The sequence below is a fragment of the Erythranthe guttata genome, chromosome 9 (genome assembly GCF_056151865.1).
Source record: "Erythranthe guttata isolate IM_541 chromosome 9, IM_541, whole genome shotgun sequence".
Taxonomy (NCBI): Eukaryota; Viridiplantae; Streptophyta; class Magnoliopsida; order Lamiales; family Phrymaceae; genus Erythranthe; species Erythranthe guttata.
Genome location: NC_142541.1, coordinates 7,868,139 through 7,884,236, shown reverse-complemented (window position 1 = coordinate 7,884,236; position 16,098 = coordinate 7,868,139). Strand labels below are relative to the sequence as shown.

Here is a 16,098-nt window from a genome sequence, read left to right as displayed (position 1 = left end):
ATGTGCGTATCTTTTGTAGCGAGTGTTTTTGTGCACGTTTCTTGATGCGCATTCGTGTCCTCGAACTGTAGCGGGTATTTTCATGATCGCTGTTGGAATCCAATTTTGACCATGTTCGAGTCCGAATTTGGAAATTTGACATTAGACAGGAATTGTAGCCAGCTGAAATAGCTTTCTAATGCTGCCGGAACCAGTCGATTTGGAGTCCGGATGAGAAAGTTATGCTCGACTTCGTGGACACTACCGAAGATGTTGAGGGATCCTCTCTTCTATTTTGATTTTATTTTCCAAATTGCAACTCTTTTCTTACTCTTTGATCATTTTTGCTTCATGGACACCTAATTATCAATTTGTACCTATAGAATAATAAATTCCCCATTTATAACAGAAATATAAATTTATCCATCAAAAAATCCACGTAAACGTAAACGTTGAATGTTATTTCTACACTCCACAGTATCTTTTGTATCTTGTGTTTTTGTTGTTGTTTGGTTATGCGCATTAAAGTCCTAGTGTTGTACTTCGTGTTTTTAAGAACGTTGTTGCAAATGCACTTTTGCGCATGTTTTTTTACATGTATGCTTGTACATGTCCATTTGAGCTAGTGTGTTTGTGCATGTTTTTGATTTGTATTAATGTCCTAGGATTGTAGTTTGTGTTTTCATGATCCTCTTTGCGAATGCAGTGTTGCGTGAGTAATTTTATGCATGATTTTGTACTTTTACTTATGGCGTATCTTTTGTAGCGAGTGTTTTTGTGCACGTTTCTTGATGCGCATTCGTGTCCTCGAACTGTAGCGGGTATTTTCATGATCGCTGTTGGAATCCAATTTTGACCATGTTCGAGTCCGAATTTGGAAATTTGACATTAGACAGGAATTGTAGCCAGCAGAAATAGCTTTCTAATGCTGCCGGAACCAGCCGATTTGGAGTCCGGATGAGAAAGTTATGCTCGAGTTCGTGGACACTACCGAAGATGTTGAGGGATCCTCTCTTCTATTTTGATTTTATTTTCCTAATTGCAACTCTTTTCTTACTCTTTGATCATTTTTGCTTCATGGACACCTAATTATCAATTTGTACCCATAGAATAATAAATTCCCCATTTATAACAGAAATATAAATTAATCCATCAAAAAATCCACCTAAACGTAAACGTTGAGTGTTATTTCTACACTCCACTGTATCTTTTGTATCTTGTGTTTTTGTTGTTGTTTGGTTATGCGCATTAAAGTCCTAGTGTTGTACTTCGTGTTTTTAAGAACGTTGTTGCAAATGCACTTTTGCGCATGTTTTTTTACATGTATGCTTGTGCATGTCCATTTGAGCGAGTGTGTTTGTGCATGTTTTTGATTTGTATTAATGTCCTGGGATTGTAGTTTGTGTTTTCATGATCCTCTTTGCGAATGCAGTGTTGCGTGAGTAATTTTATGCATGATTTTGTACTTTTACTTATGTGCGTATCTTTTGTAGCGAGTGTTTTTGTGCACGTTTCTTGATGCGCATTCGTGTCCTCGAACTGTAGCGGGTATTTTCATGATCGCTGTTGGAATCCAATTTTGACCATGTTCGAGTCCGAATTTGGAAATTTGACATTAGACAGGAATTGTAGCCATCAGAAATAGCTTTCTAATGCCTGCCGGAACCAGCCGATTTGGAGTCCGGATGAGAAAGTTATGCTCGAGTTCGTGGACACTACCGAAGATGTTGAGGGATCCTCTCTTCTATTTTGATTTTATTTTCCTAATTGCAACTCTTTTCTTACTCTTTGATCATTTTTGCTTCATGGACACCTAATTATCAATTTGTACCCATAGAATAATAAATTCCCCATTTATAACAGAAATATAAATTAATCCATCAAAAAATCCACCTAAACGTAAACGTTGAGTGTTATTTCTACACTCCACTGTATCTTTTGTATCTTGTGTTTTTGTTGTTGTTTGGTTATGCGCATTAAAGTCCTAGTGTTGTACTTCGTGTTTTTAAGAACGTTGTTGCAAATGCACTTTTGCGCATGTTTTTTTACATGTATGCTTGTGCATGTCAATTTGAGCTAGTGTGTTTGTGCATGTTTTTGATTTGTATTAATGTCCTAGGCTTGTAGTTTGTGTTTTCATGATCCTCTTTGCGAATGCAGTGTTGCGTGAGTAATTTTATGCATGATTTTGTACTTTTACTTATGTGCGTATCTTTTGTAGCGAGTGTTTTTGTGCACGTTTCTTGATGCGCATTCGTGTCCTCGAACTGTAGCGGGTATTTTCATGATCGCTGTTGGAATCCAATTTTGACCATGTTCGAGTCCGAATTTGGAAATTTGACATTAGACAGGAATTGTAGCCATCAGAAATAGCTTTCTAATGCTGCCGGAACCAGCCGATTTGGAGTCCGGATGAGAAAGTTATGCTCGAGTTCGTGGACACTACCGAAGATGTTGAGGGATCCTCTCTTCTATTTTGATTTTATTTTCCTAATTGCAACTCTTTTCTTACTCTTTGATCATTTTTGCTTCATGGACACCTAATTATCAATTTGTACCTATAGAATAATAAATTCCCCATTTATAACAGAAATATAAATTAATCCATCAAAAAATCCACCTAAACGTAAACGTTGAATGTTATTTCTACACTCCACTGTATCTTTTGTATCTTGTGTTTTTGTTGTTGTTTGGTTATGCGCATTAAAGTCCTAGTGTTGTACTTCGTGTTTTTAAGAACGTTGTTGCAAATGCACTTTTGCGCATGTTTTTTTACATGTATGCTTGTACATGTCCATTTGAGCTAGTGTGTTTGTGCATGTTTTTGATTTGTATTAATGTCCTGGGATTGTAGTTTGTGTTTTCATGATCCTCTTTGCGAATGCAGTGTTGCGTGAGTAATTTTATGCATGATTTTGTACTTTTACTTATGTGCGTATCTTTTGTAGCGAGTGTTTTTGTGCACGTTTCTTGATGCGCATTCGTGTCCTCGAACTGTAGCGGGTATTTTCATGATCGCTGTTGGAATCCAATTTTGACCATGTTCGAGTCCGAATTTGGAAATTTGACATTAGAAAGGAATTGTAGCCAGCAGAAATAGCTTTCTAATGCTGCCGGAACCAGCCGATTTGGAGTCCGGATGAGAAAGTTATGCTCGAGTTCGTGGACACTACCAAAGATGTTGAGGGATCCTCTCTTCTATTTTGATTTTATTTTCCTAATTGCAACTCTTTTCTTACTCTTTGATCATTTTTGCTTCATGGACACCTAATTATCAATTTGTACCTATAGAATAATAAATTCCCCATTTATAACAGAAATATAAATTAATCCATCAAAAAATCCACCTAAACGTAAACGTTGAATGTTATTTCTACACTCCACTGTATCTTTTGTATCTTGTGTTTTTGTTGTTGTTTGGTTATGCGCATTAAAGTCCTAGTGTTGTACTTCGTGTTTTTAAGAACGTTGTTGCAAATGCACTTTTGCGCATGTTTTTTTACATGTATGCTTGTACATGTCCATTTGAGCTAGTGTGTTTGTGCATGTTTTTGATTTGTATTAATGTCCTGGGATTGTAGTTTGTGTTTTCATGATCCTCTTTGCGAATGCAGTGTTGCGTGAGTAATTTTATGCATGATTTTGTACTTTTACTTATGTGCGTATCTTTTGTAGCGAGTGTTTTTGTGCACGTTTCTTGATGCGCATTCGTGTCCTCGAACTGTAGCGGGTATTTTCATGATCGCTGTTGGAATCCAATTTTGACCATGTTCGAGTCCGAATTTGGAAATTTGACATTAGACAGGAATTGTAGCCAGCAGAAATAGCTTTCTAATGCTGCCGGAACCAGCCGATTTGGAGTCCGGATGAGAAAGTTATGCTCGAGTTCGTGGACACTACCAAAGATGTTGAGGGATCCTCTCTTCTATTTTGATTTTATTTTCCTAATTGCAACTCTTTTCTTACTCTTTGATCATTTTTGCTTCATGGACACCTAATTATCAATTTGTACCTATAGAATAATAAATTCCCCATTTATAACAGAAATACAAATTAATCCATCAAAAAATCCACCTAAACGTAAACGTTGAGTGTTATTTCTACACTCCACTGTATCTTTTGTATCTTGTGTTTTTGTTGTTGTTTGGTTATGCGCATTAAAGTCCTAGTGTTGTACTTCGTGTTTTTAAGAACGTTGTTGCAAATGCACTTTTGCGCATGTTTTTTTACATGTATGCTTGTACATGTCCATTTGAGCAAGTGTGTTTGTGCATGTTTTTGATTTGTATTAATGTCCTGGGATTGTAGTTTGTGTTTTCATGATCCTCTTTGCGAATGCAGTGTTGCGTGAGTAATTTTATGCATGATTTTGTACTTTTACTTATGTGCGTATCTTTTGTAGCGAGTGTTTTTGTGCACGTTTCTTGATGCGCATTCGTGTCCTCGAAATGTAGCGGGTATTTTAATGATCGCTGTTGGAATCCAATTTTGACCATGTTCGAGTCCGAATTTGGAAATTTGACATTAGACAGGAATTGTAGCCAGCAGAAATAGCTTTCTAATGCTGCCGGAACCAGCCGATTTGGAGTCCGGATGAGAAAGTTATGCTCGAGTTCGTGGACACTACCGAAGATGTTGAGGGATCCTCTCTTCTATTTTGATTTTATTTTCCTAATTGCAACTCTTTTCTTACTCTTTGATCATTTTTGCTTCATGGACACCTAATTATCAATTTGTACCTATAGAATAATAAATTCCCCATTTGTAACAGAAATATAAATTAATCCATCAAAAAATCCACCTAAACGTAAACGTTGAGTGTTATTTCTACACTCCACTGTATCTTTTGTATCTTGTGTTTTTGTTGTTGTTTGGTTATGCGCATTAAAGTCCTAGTGTTGTACTTTGTGTTTTTAAGAACGTTGTTGCAAATGCACTTTTGCGCATGTTTTTTTACATGTACGCTTGTGCATGTCCATTTGAGCTAGTGTGTTTGTGCATGTTTTTGATTTGTATTAATGTCCTAGGATTGTAGTTTGTGTTTACATGATCCTCTTTGCGAATGCAGTGTTGCGTGAGTAATTTTATGCATGATTTTGTACTTTTACTTATGTGCGTATCTTTTGTAGCGAGTGTTTTTGTGCACGTTTCTTGATGCGCATTCGTGTCCTCGAACTGTAGCGGGTATTTTCATGATCGCTGTTGGAATCCAATTTTGACCATGTTCGAGTCCGAATTTGGAAATTTGACATTAGACTGAAATTGTAGCCAGCTGAAATAGCTTTCTTATGCCGCTGGAACCAGTCGATTTGGAGTCCGGATGAGAAAGTTATGCTCGACTTCGTGGACGCTACCGAAGATGTTGAGGGATCCTCTCTTCTATTTTGATTTTATTTTCCTAATTGCAACTCTTTTCTTACTCTTTGATCATTTTTGCTTCATGGACACCTCATTATCAATTTGTACCTATAGAATAATAAATCCACCAATTAAAACAGAAATACAAATTAATCTATCAAAAAATCCACGTAAACGTAAACGTTGAGTGTTATTTCTACACTCCACTGTATCTTTTGTATCTTGTGTTTTTGCTGTTGTTTGGTTATGCGCATTAAAGTCCTAGTGTTGTACTTCCTGTTTTTAAGAACGTTGTTGCGAATGCACTTTTGCGCATGTTTTTTTACATGTATACTTGTGCATGTCCATTTGAGCGAGTGTGTTTGTGCATGTTTGTTGATTTGTATTAATGTCCTAGGCTTGTAGTTTGTGTTTTCATGATCCTTTTTGCGAATGCAGTTTTGCGTGAGTAATTTTGTGCATGATTTTGTACTTTTACTTATGTGCGTATTTTTTGTAGCGAGTGTTTCTGTGCACGTTTCTTGATGCGCATTCGTGTCCTCGAACTGTAGCGGGTATTTTCATGATCGCTGTTGGAATCCAATTTTGACCATGTTCGAGTCCGAATTTGGAAATTTGACATTAGACAGGAATTGTAGCCAGCTGAAATAGCTTTCCAATGCTGTCGGAACCAGTCTATTTGGAGTCCGGATGAGAAATTTATGCTCGACTTCGTGGACACTACCGAATATGTTGAGGGATCCTCTCTTCTATTTTGATTTTATTTTCCTAATTGCAACTCTTTTCTTACTCTTTGATCATTTTTGCTTCATGGACACCTAATTATCAATTTGTACCTATAGAATAATAAATCCACCAATTATAACAGAAATATAAATTAATCCATCAAAAAATCCACGTAAACGTAAACGTTGAGTGTTATTTCTACACTCCACTATATCTTTTGTATCTTGTGTTTTTGCTGTTGTTTGGTTATGCGCATTAAAGTCCTAGTGTTGTACTTCGTGTTTTTAAGAACGTTGTTGCGAATGCACTTTTGCGCATGTTTTTTTACATGTATGCATGTGCATGTCCATTTGAGCGAGTGTGTTTGTGCATGTTTGTTGATTTGTATTAATGTCCTAGGCTTGTAGTTTGTGTTTTCATGATCCTTTTTGCGAATGCAGTTTTGCGTGAGTAATTTTGTGCATGATTTTGTACTTTTACTTATGTGCGTATCTTTTGTAGCGAGTGTTTTTGTGCACGTTTCTTGATGCGCATTCGTGTCCTCGAACTGTAGCGGGTATTTTCATGATCGCTGTTGGAATCCAATTTTGACCATGTTCGAGTCGTAATTTGGAAATTTTACATTAGACAGGAATTGTAGCCAGCTGAAATAGCTTTCTAATGCTGCCGAAACCAGTCGATTTGGATTCCGGATGAGAAAGTTATGCTCGACTTTGTGGACACTACCGAAGATGTTGAGGGATCCTCTATTCTATTTTGATTTTATTTTCCTAATTGCAACTCTTTTCTTACTCTTTGATCATTTTTGCTTCATGGACACCTAATTATCAATTTGTACCTATAGAAGACTAAATCCACCAATTGAAACAGAAATACAAATTAATCCATCAAAAAATCCACGTAAACGTAAACGTTGAGTGTTATTTCTACACTCCACTGTATCTTTTGTATCTTGTGTTTTTGCTGTTGTTTGGCTATGCGCATTAAAGTCCTAGTGTTGTACTTCGTGTTTTTAAGAACGTTGTTGCGAATGCACTTTTGTGCATGTTTTTTTACATGTATGCTTGTGCATGTCCATTTGAGCGAGTGTGTTTGTGCATGTTTGTTGATTTGTATTAATGTCCTAGGATTGTAGTTTGTGTTTTCATGATCCTCTTTGTGAATGCAGTTTTGCGTGAGTAATTTTGTGCATGATTTTGTTCTTTTACTTATGTGCGTATCTTTTTTAACGAGTGTTTTTGTGCACGTTTCTTGATGCGCATTCGTGTCCTCGAACTGTAGCGGGTATTTTCATGATCGCTGTTGGAATCCAATTTTGACCATGTTCGAGTCCGAATTTGGAAATTTGACATTAGACAGGAATTGTAGCCAGCTGAAACAGCTTCTTGATGCCGCCGGAACCAGTCTATTTGGAGTCCGGATGAGAAAGTTATGCTCGACTTCGTGGACACTACTGAAGATGTTGAGGGATCCTCTCTTCTATTTTGATTTTATTTTCCTAATTGCAACTCTTTTCTTACTCTTTGATCATTTTTGCTTCATGGACACCTAATTATCAATTTGTACCTATAGAATAATAAATCCACCAATTATAACAGAAATATAAATTAATCCATCAAAAAATCCACGTAAACGTAAACGTTGAGTGTTATTTCTACACTCCACTGTATGTTTTGTATCTTGTGTTTTTGCTGTTGTTTGGTTATGCGCATTAAAGTCCTAGTGTTGTACTTCGTGTTTTTAAGAACGTTGTTGCGAATGCACTTTTGCGCATGTTTTTTTACATGTATGCATGTGCATGTCCATTTGAGCGAGTGTGTTTGTGCATGTTTGTTGATTTGTATTAATGTCCTAGGCTTGTAGTTTGTGTTTTCATGATCCTCTTTGCGAATGTAGTTTTGCGTGAGTAATTTTGTGCATGATTTTGTTTTTTTACTTATGTGCGTATCTTTTGTAACGAGTGTTTTTGTGCACGTTTCTTGATGCGCATTCGTGTCCTCGAACTGTAGCGGGTATTTTCATGATCGCTGTTGGAATCCAATTTTGACCATGTTCGAGTCCGAATTTGGAAATTTGACATTAGACAGGAATTGTAGCCAGCTGAAATAGCTTCTTAATGCCGCCGGAACCAGTCTATTTGGAGTCCGGATGAGAAAGTTATGCTCGACTTCGTGGACACTACTGAAGATGTTGAGGGATCCTCTCTTCTATTTTGATTTTATTTTCCTAATTGCAACTCTTTTCTTACTCTTTGATCATTTTTGCTTCATGGACACCTAATTATCAATTTGTACCTATAGAATAATAAATCCACCAATTATAACAGAAATATATATTAATCCATCAAAAAATCCACGTAAACGTAAACGTTGAGTGTTATTTCTACACTCCACTGTATCTTTTGTATCTTGTGTTTTTGCTGTTGTTTGGTTATGCGCATTAAAGTCCTAGTGTTGTACTTCGTGTTTTTAAGAACGTTGTTGCGAATGCACTTTTGCGCATGTTTTTTTACATGTATGCATGTGCATGTCCATTTGAGCGAGTGTGTTTGTGCATGTTTGTTGATTTGTATTAATGTCCTAGGCTTGTAGTTTGTGTTTTCTTGATCCTTTTTGCGAATGCTGTTTTGCGTGAGTAATTTTGTGCATGATTTTGTACTTTTACTTATGTGCGTATCTTTTGTAGCGAGTGTTTTTGTGCACGTTTCTTGATGCGCATTCGTGTCCTCGAACTGTAGCGGGTATTTTCATGATCGCTGTTGGAATCCAATTTTGACCATGTTCGAGTCCGAATTTGGAAATTTGACATTAGACTGAAATTGTAGCCAGCTGAAATAGCTTTCTTATGCCGCTGGAACCAGTCGATTTGGAGTCCGGATGAGAAAGTTATGCTCGACTTCGTGGACGCTACCGAAGATGTTGAGGGATCCTCTCTTCTATTTTGATTTTATTTTCCTAATTGCAACTCTTTTCTTACTCTTTGATCATTTTTGCTTCATGGACACCTCATTATCAATTTGTACCTATAGAATAATAAATCCACCAATTAAAACAGAAATACAAATTAATCTATCAAAAAATCCACGTAAACGTAAACGTTGAGTGTTATTTCTACACTCCACTGTATCTTTTGTATCTTGTGTTTTTGCTGTTGTTTGGCTATGCGCATTAAAGTCCTAGTGTTGTACTTCGTGTTTTTAAGAACGTTGTTGCGAATGCACTTTTGCGCATGTTTTTTTACATGTATGCTTGTGCATGTCCATTTGAGCGAGTGTGTTTGTGCATGTTTGTTGATTTGTATTAATGTCCTAGGATTGTAGTTTGTGTTTTCATGATCCTCTTTGCGAATGCAGTTTTGCGTGAGTAATTTTGTGCATGATTTTGTACTTTTACTTATGTGCGTATCTTTTGTAGCGAGTGTTTTTGTGCACGTTTCTTGATGCGCATTCGTGTCCTCGAACTGTAGCGGGTATTTTCATGATCGCTGTTGGAATCCAATTTTGACCATGTTCGAGTTCGAATTTGGAAATTTGACATTAGACAGGAATTGTAGCCAGCTGAAATAGCTTTCTAATGCCGCCGGAACCAGTCTATTTGGAGTCCGGATGAGAAAGTTATGCTCGACTTCGTGGACACTACCGAAGATGTTAAGGGATCCTCTCTTCTATTTTGATTTTATTTTCCTAATTGCAACTCTTTTCTTACTCTTTGATCATTTTTGCTTCATGGACACCTAATTATCAATTTGTACCTATAGAATAATAAATCCACCAATTATAACAGAAATCTAAATTAATCCATCAAAAAATCCACGTAAACGTAAACGTTGAGTGTTATTTCTACACTCCACTGTATCTTTTGTATCTTGTGTTTTTGCTGTTGTTTGGTTATGCGCATTAAAGTCCTAGTGTTGTACTTCGTGTTTTTAAGAACGTTGTTGCGAATGCACTTTTGCGCATGTTTTTTTACATGTATGCTTGTGCATGTCCATTTGAGCGAGTGTGCTTGTGCATGTTTGTTGATTTGTATTAATGTCCTCGGGTTGTAGTTTGTGTTTTCATGATCCTTTTTGTGAATGCAGTTTTGCGTGAGTAATTTTGTGCATGATTTTGTACTTTTACTTTTGTGCGTATCTTTTGTAGCGAGTGTTTTTGTGCACGTTTCTTGATGCGCATTCGTGTCCTCGAACTGTAGCGGGTATTTTCATGATCGCTGTTGGAATCCAATTTTGACCATGTTCAAGTTCGAATTTGGAAATTTGACATTAGACAGGAATTGTAGCCAGCTGAAATAGCTTTCTAATGCTGCCGAAACCAGTCGATTTGGAGTCCGGATGAGAAAGTTATGCTCGACTTTGTGGACACTACCGAAGATGTTGAGGGATCCTCTCTTCTATTTTGATTTTATTTTCCTAATTGCAACTCTTTTCTTACTCTTTGATCATTTTTGCTTCATGGACACCTAATTATCAATTTGTACCTATAGAAGACTAAATCCACCAATTGAAACAGAAATACAAATTAATCCATCAAAAAATCCACGTAAACGTAAACGTTGAGTGTTATTTCTACACTCCACTGTGTCTTTTGTATCTTGTGTTTTTGCTGTTGTTTGGCTATGCGCATTAAAGTCCTAGTGTTGTACTTCGTGTTTTTAAGAACGTTGTTGCGAATGCACTTTTGCGCATGTTTTTTTACATGTATGCTTGTGCATGTCCATTTGAGCGAGTGTGTTTGTGCATGTTTGTTGATTTGTATTAATGTCCTAGGATTGTAGTTTGTGTTTTCATGATCCTCTTTGCGAATGCAGTTTTGCGTGAGTAATTTTGTGCATGATTTTGTACTTTTACTTATGTGCGTATCTTTTGTAGCGAGTGTTTTTGTGCACGTTTCTTGATGCGCATTCGAGTCCTCGAACTGTAGCGGGTATTTTCATGATCGCTGTTGGAATCCAATTTTGACCATGTTCGAGTCCGAATTTGGAAATTTGACATTAGACAGGAATTGTAGCCAGCTGAAATAGCTTTCTTATGCCGCCGGAACAAGTCTATTTGGAGTCCGGATGAGAAAGTTATGCTCGACTTCGTGGACACTACCGAAGATGTTGAGGGATCCTCTCTTCTATTTTGATTTTATTTTCCTAATTGCAACTCTTTTCTTACTCTTTGATCATTTTTGCTACATGGACACCTAATTATCAATTTGTACCTATAGAATAATAAATCCACCAATTATAACAGAAATATAAATTAATCCATCAAAAAATCCACGTAAACGTAAACGTTGAGTGTTATTTCTACACTCCACTGTATCTTTTGTATCTTGTGTTTTTGCTGTTGTTTGGCTATGCGCATTAAAGTCCTAGTGTTGTACTTCGTGTTTTTAAGAACGTTGTTGCGAATGCACTTTTGCGCATGTTTTTTTACATGTATGCATGTGCATGTCCATTTGAGCGAGTGTGTTTGTGCATGTTTGTTGATTTGTATTAATGTCCTAGGCTTGTAGTTTGTGTTTTCATGATCCTTTTTGCGAATGCAGTTTTGCGTGAGTATTTTTGTGCATGATTTTGTACTTTTACTTATGTGCGTATCTTTTGTAGCGAGTGTTTTTGTGCACATTTCTTGATGCGCATTCGTGTCCTCGAACTGTAGCGGGTATTTTCATGATCGTTGTTGGAATCCAATTTTGACCAAGGGAAATGGGAAAGAGTAACGATGGACTTTGTTCAAGGTTTCCCGAAGACTCTTAAAGGGTCCAATTCAATATGGGTGATAGTCGATCGCCTAACTAAGTCCGCACACTTCTTACCGGTCAAGACCACTTTTAGTCTCGAAAAGTTGGCCGAACTCTATATCGGAGAAATCGTCCGACTCCATGGCGTTCCGATATCAATCATCTCCGACCGAGATCCTCGATTCACTTCCAAATTTTGGAAAAGATTGCACGAAACGATGGGAACCCGTCTAGCCTTTAGCACGGCATACCATCCCCAAACCGACGGACAATCGGAAAGGACAATCAAGACCCTTGAAGACATGCTTCGAGCATGTATAATGGATTTTGGTGGAAATTGGGAAAGCCGTCTACCGCTCATCGAATTCTCGTACAACAATAGCTTCCAATCTTCGATCGGAATGGCACCTTACGAAGCCTTGTACGGAAGAAAATGCCGTTCTCCAATCCATTGGGACGAAGTAGGAGAGCGAAGATTATTAGGACCCGAGCTAGTCCAACACACCGTCGACATAATCAAGAATATCCGAGAGAAAATGAGAACCGCCCAAGATCGCCAACAAAAGTACGCGAATAAAAGGAGACGAGAGTTGGAATTCCAAGCCGGTGATCACGTATTCTTGAAAATCGCTCCGCTCAAAGGAATCATGCGATTCGGAAAACGAGGAAAGTTAAGCCCTCGATTCATTGGACCCTTCGAAATACTCGACCGAGTTGGTGGCCAAGCCTATCGCCTCGCCCTACCGCCTCAACTATCCAAAATCCACAATGTCTTTCACGTCTCCATGCTCCGAAAATATATTCCCAACCCTAACCACATCCTTGAAACCGAACCCCTCGATTTATGCCCGAACCTATCCTTTACCGAAGAACCCTCCCAAATATTAGACCGAAAAGTTAAGAAACTCCGAAACAAAGAAATTGGCCTAGCCAAAATCCTTTGGAAAAACCATTCTCCGGATGAGTCAACGTGGGAACTTGAGGATGAGATTGTGAGTTGTTATCCGGAACTAATTGAAAAAGGTACAAATTTTGGGGACAAAATTTTTTTAAGGGGGGGAGATTGTAAAACCCCGCAATTTCGGTAAAATAATTTTTACCACCTTTATGTGCATATTTGTGAAATTAGAATTTATAATAATTCTTGCATGATTAGTATTTACGTGAATTAGGTAATTATGTGATGATTATGTGAATTATGTGATTATGTGAATTATGTGCTTAGGAAATATTTCGAAATAGTATGTCGAAATAAATTATTTTTCATAAACTAGGATTTTATTCTTGCATGTAATTTAAATGAGCATTTCATCATATTTATGCATGCACAAAATTTTAGAAAATAAATTTTTTTATCATGCATTTTAGGATTTTTAATTAATGTCGAAAATTTGAAAATCCTCCCCACATTTCTTGAATTTTCGGACACCTCACACACACACACACATGATTTTTAAATTTTGCATATTAATTGGTAGAAAAACATGCATTAGTGTGGTTGTACTTTGAGCATAGAAAGAAATACCCAAGCCTAGTTCCCTACTTTATAGACTAGGCATGCTTTTCACTCCACTTTAATAAGACAAAAGGTCTTTCTTCTTCTCCCTCCTTCCTCTTCATTTCGGCAGCCACACCACCACCACCATAGCCACCATTTTCTCAAGCTTGAACCACCCAAGAACCACCACCACTCCCATTTTCGAAAATTGCAAAATCACCCCCAACCCACCTAAAGATTTAATTGCCAAGAAGCCCCTCCTCAATACTTACCCATTAAGGTTGCAAGCCTCTCCATTCTATAAATAGAACCCATTACCAAGTGTTTTCTCATCTCCCCACTACAATCCTAAGAAATCTCTCTTCTCTTCTTTCTTCTTCCATTTTCGAAATTAGTAGTAGAAGAAGCTCAAAATATTTTCTTCAAGAGATTCTTGAATTTGAATGTAAGAGCTTCATCTCCTCTTTTATTCGAAAATTTCCTCTTCCTTCTTCATATTGGTTTGTAATCTAACTCTTAATCTCTTCTTGTATTAGAGAGAAAAGAGCTAACAAATCCTTCCCCTAAAGAGTATAGGTGAGAATTCTTGAATTCTTGCTCAAACCTACAACACCACTAGTATTTTCGGTTTTTATGTATTTTTATATGATTTATTTGTTGATTCTTGCATATTATTTGATTATATGGTTTAGATGATAATTGCATGTTAGTGTTTTGAAAAGATAACCTTGTTCTTGAAATTCTATGATTTTTCGAAAATTTGGGGAAAAATGTTTTAAATGGCTTATTTGGCTTAATTAGTGCCTTGCATGTGTTGATCTAGTGTTTGATTGTTGAATTTTGGAAAGAAAATGAAATTTTGGCCTAGCCATGAAAGTTTCGAAAATTTGGGGAAAAATGTTTTAAATAGCTTATTTGGTTTAATTAGTGCCTTGCATGTGTTAATCTAGTGTTTGATTGTTGATTTGTGAAAAGAAAATGAATTTTTGACTTAACTAAGGAACTTCGAATTTTTGAGGTAAAATGCTTGAAATTGCTTATGTGGTTTACTTTGTGTTTTGCATGTGTTGATCTTGTGTTGATTGTTGTTTTAAGGCCTTGCATGTTAAGGTTGGTGATTGATTGTCGATCCAAGGTCTTGCATGTTAAGATCTAGAGATTGATGGTTGATCTAAAGTCTTGCATGTTAAGATCTAGTGTTTTCTATGAAAAATGGTTAAGAACTAAGAATTTGTGCTAATTTGATTTAAAATACTCTTGCATGTGAAGATCTAGTGTATTTTCTTGAATAAATGTAAAGATGGAAGTCTTGAATTTTATTCTTGTAAAAATGCTAGATCTAGTGAACTTTGATGTTAGATTGTTTTTGTATGTTAAGATTTCGGTTATTTCTATGTTTTTATGACTAAATGATTTTGTGAAACTTTATGTGTATTTTCTATGTGCTCCTATGTGCTCTTGCTTGCTTATGTGAATCATTGGGTGTGAGGATGAGAGAAAGGTAAGTAGAAAGGGTGCATGGGTGGGTGCATTAAGTGTCATGAATTTTTTTTAAAAAAAGATAAAGCTATGTTGGAAAGTCTTTCGAGGTTACGGTAAATTTCTCGGGTACGGCGAGCCGGTACCGTAGGGCCTAGGGGTGGTTTGATCCCACGTAGTTAGTCATGGTTCGAATTATATGGGGTTATTTACCGGTAACTTAGATTGGCTCTTCCGAGGGATTCCCGACAATTTTTCATGTCATGCATGTTGCATTATGGTGTTGATGATATAGGGGGAAAATCTCACTCTATGGTCTTGGGATCGTAGGGTTATAAAGGTGGGAAATTCCTTCTATAATCTTCAATACGTGTCATGGCATAGGGTTATAAAGGTGGGAATTATCTCACTCTATGCGTGTGGCAATTATGTGAATGAAGAACGCCGACGAAAAAGGGAAGTATATGATTGTTTTACTTCATGTTGTATGTTCATGTATAAAGATATATGTATATATATATATATAGATATATGTATGCTCTATGTGCTATGTGTATTCGATATTACTTCAAGATTCTCATTGAGTCATCAAAGACTCATATAGGTGTTGTATGTTTGTAGGTATACCCGATTTAGGGCCCGAGGGGTGAAGTTGGGAATCGAGCTCGAGAATCGGAAGGAGATCGTATGGAGGGGTTGTGGATAGTGTTGGCTCTTAATCTAGTTATGTGGTTTTATTCGTATAATATGCTTATAAAAACTTTTGATACGATTTTAGGTATTTTCTACCGTTCGCTTCCTCCGATCGGTGGAAATTATTAAAAGACGATATGTGTAATAGTAATTAGGATTACCCTATTTTGGATAATTAATCGGTAATCCGTAGTCTTTTGTAAGCGAAAGCAAATTTTCACTATTTATATGCATGCATGCTTTCGACTAGTAATTTCTTCGTGTTTTGTATCCATGTTCTAAAATTATTTTCATATAGGTTCTCTGCTTAGAAAATCATGAAATTTTAGGAGTCTCTGCATCTCTCTGTTCTCATCATATTGATAGGTCTTTTGCATGATTTGGGTAAGTATTTATTTAGTTATGATTTGTTTCTCACTACTGCATTGAAACAGGGTTATTCGGGTGTTTTCTGGTATAACTGGAGTTTCACTCATTCAAATGCCTTGTTTCTACTTGGAAAATGTTTGAAACTTACTTTTCTGCCTTGGGGTAAAATTTGGTAGTTTTTGGGTCAGTGAGGAATTTATTGTGAATTTTCAAAACCCCCTCCCCTGTTCTGGATTTTAAACCGAGTGACTGTGCCATTTTATTT

General features: G+C 36.8%; 1 long non-coding RNA gene across 1 annotated transcript; it reads left to right on the top strand.

Annotated features, from left to right (window-relative positions):
• The first annotated feature begins 13,627 nt into the window (after window positions 1–13,627).
• LOC148767987 (uncharacterized) lies at window positions 13,628–15,713 on the top strand. The gene is made up of 2 exons (XR_016033596.1): window positions 13,628–13,868; window positions 15,393–15,713. It is a non-coding gene; the product is annotated as an uncharacterized LOC148767987 (long non-coding RNA).
• Window positions 15,714–16,098: the final 385 nt, after the last annotated feature.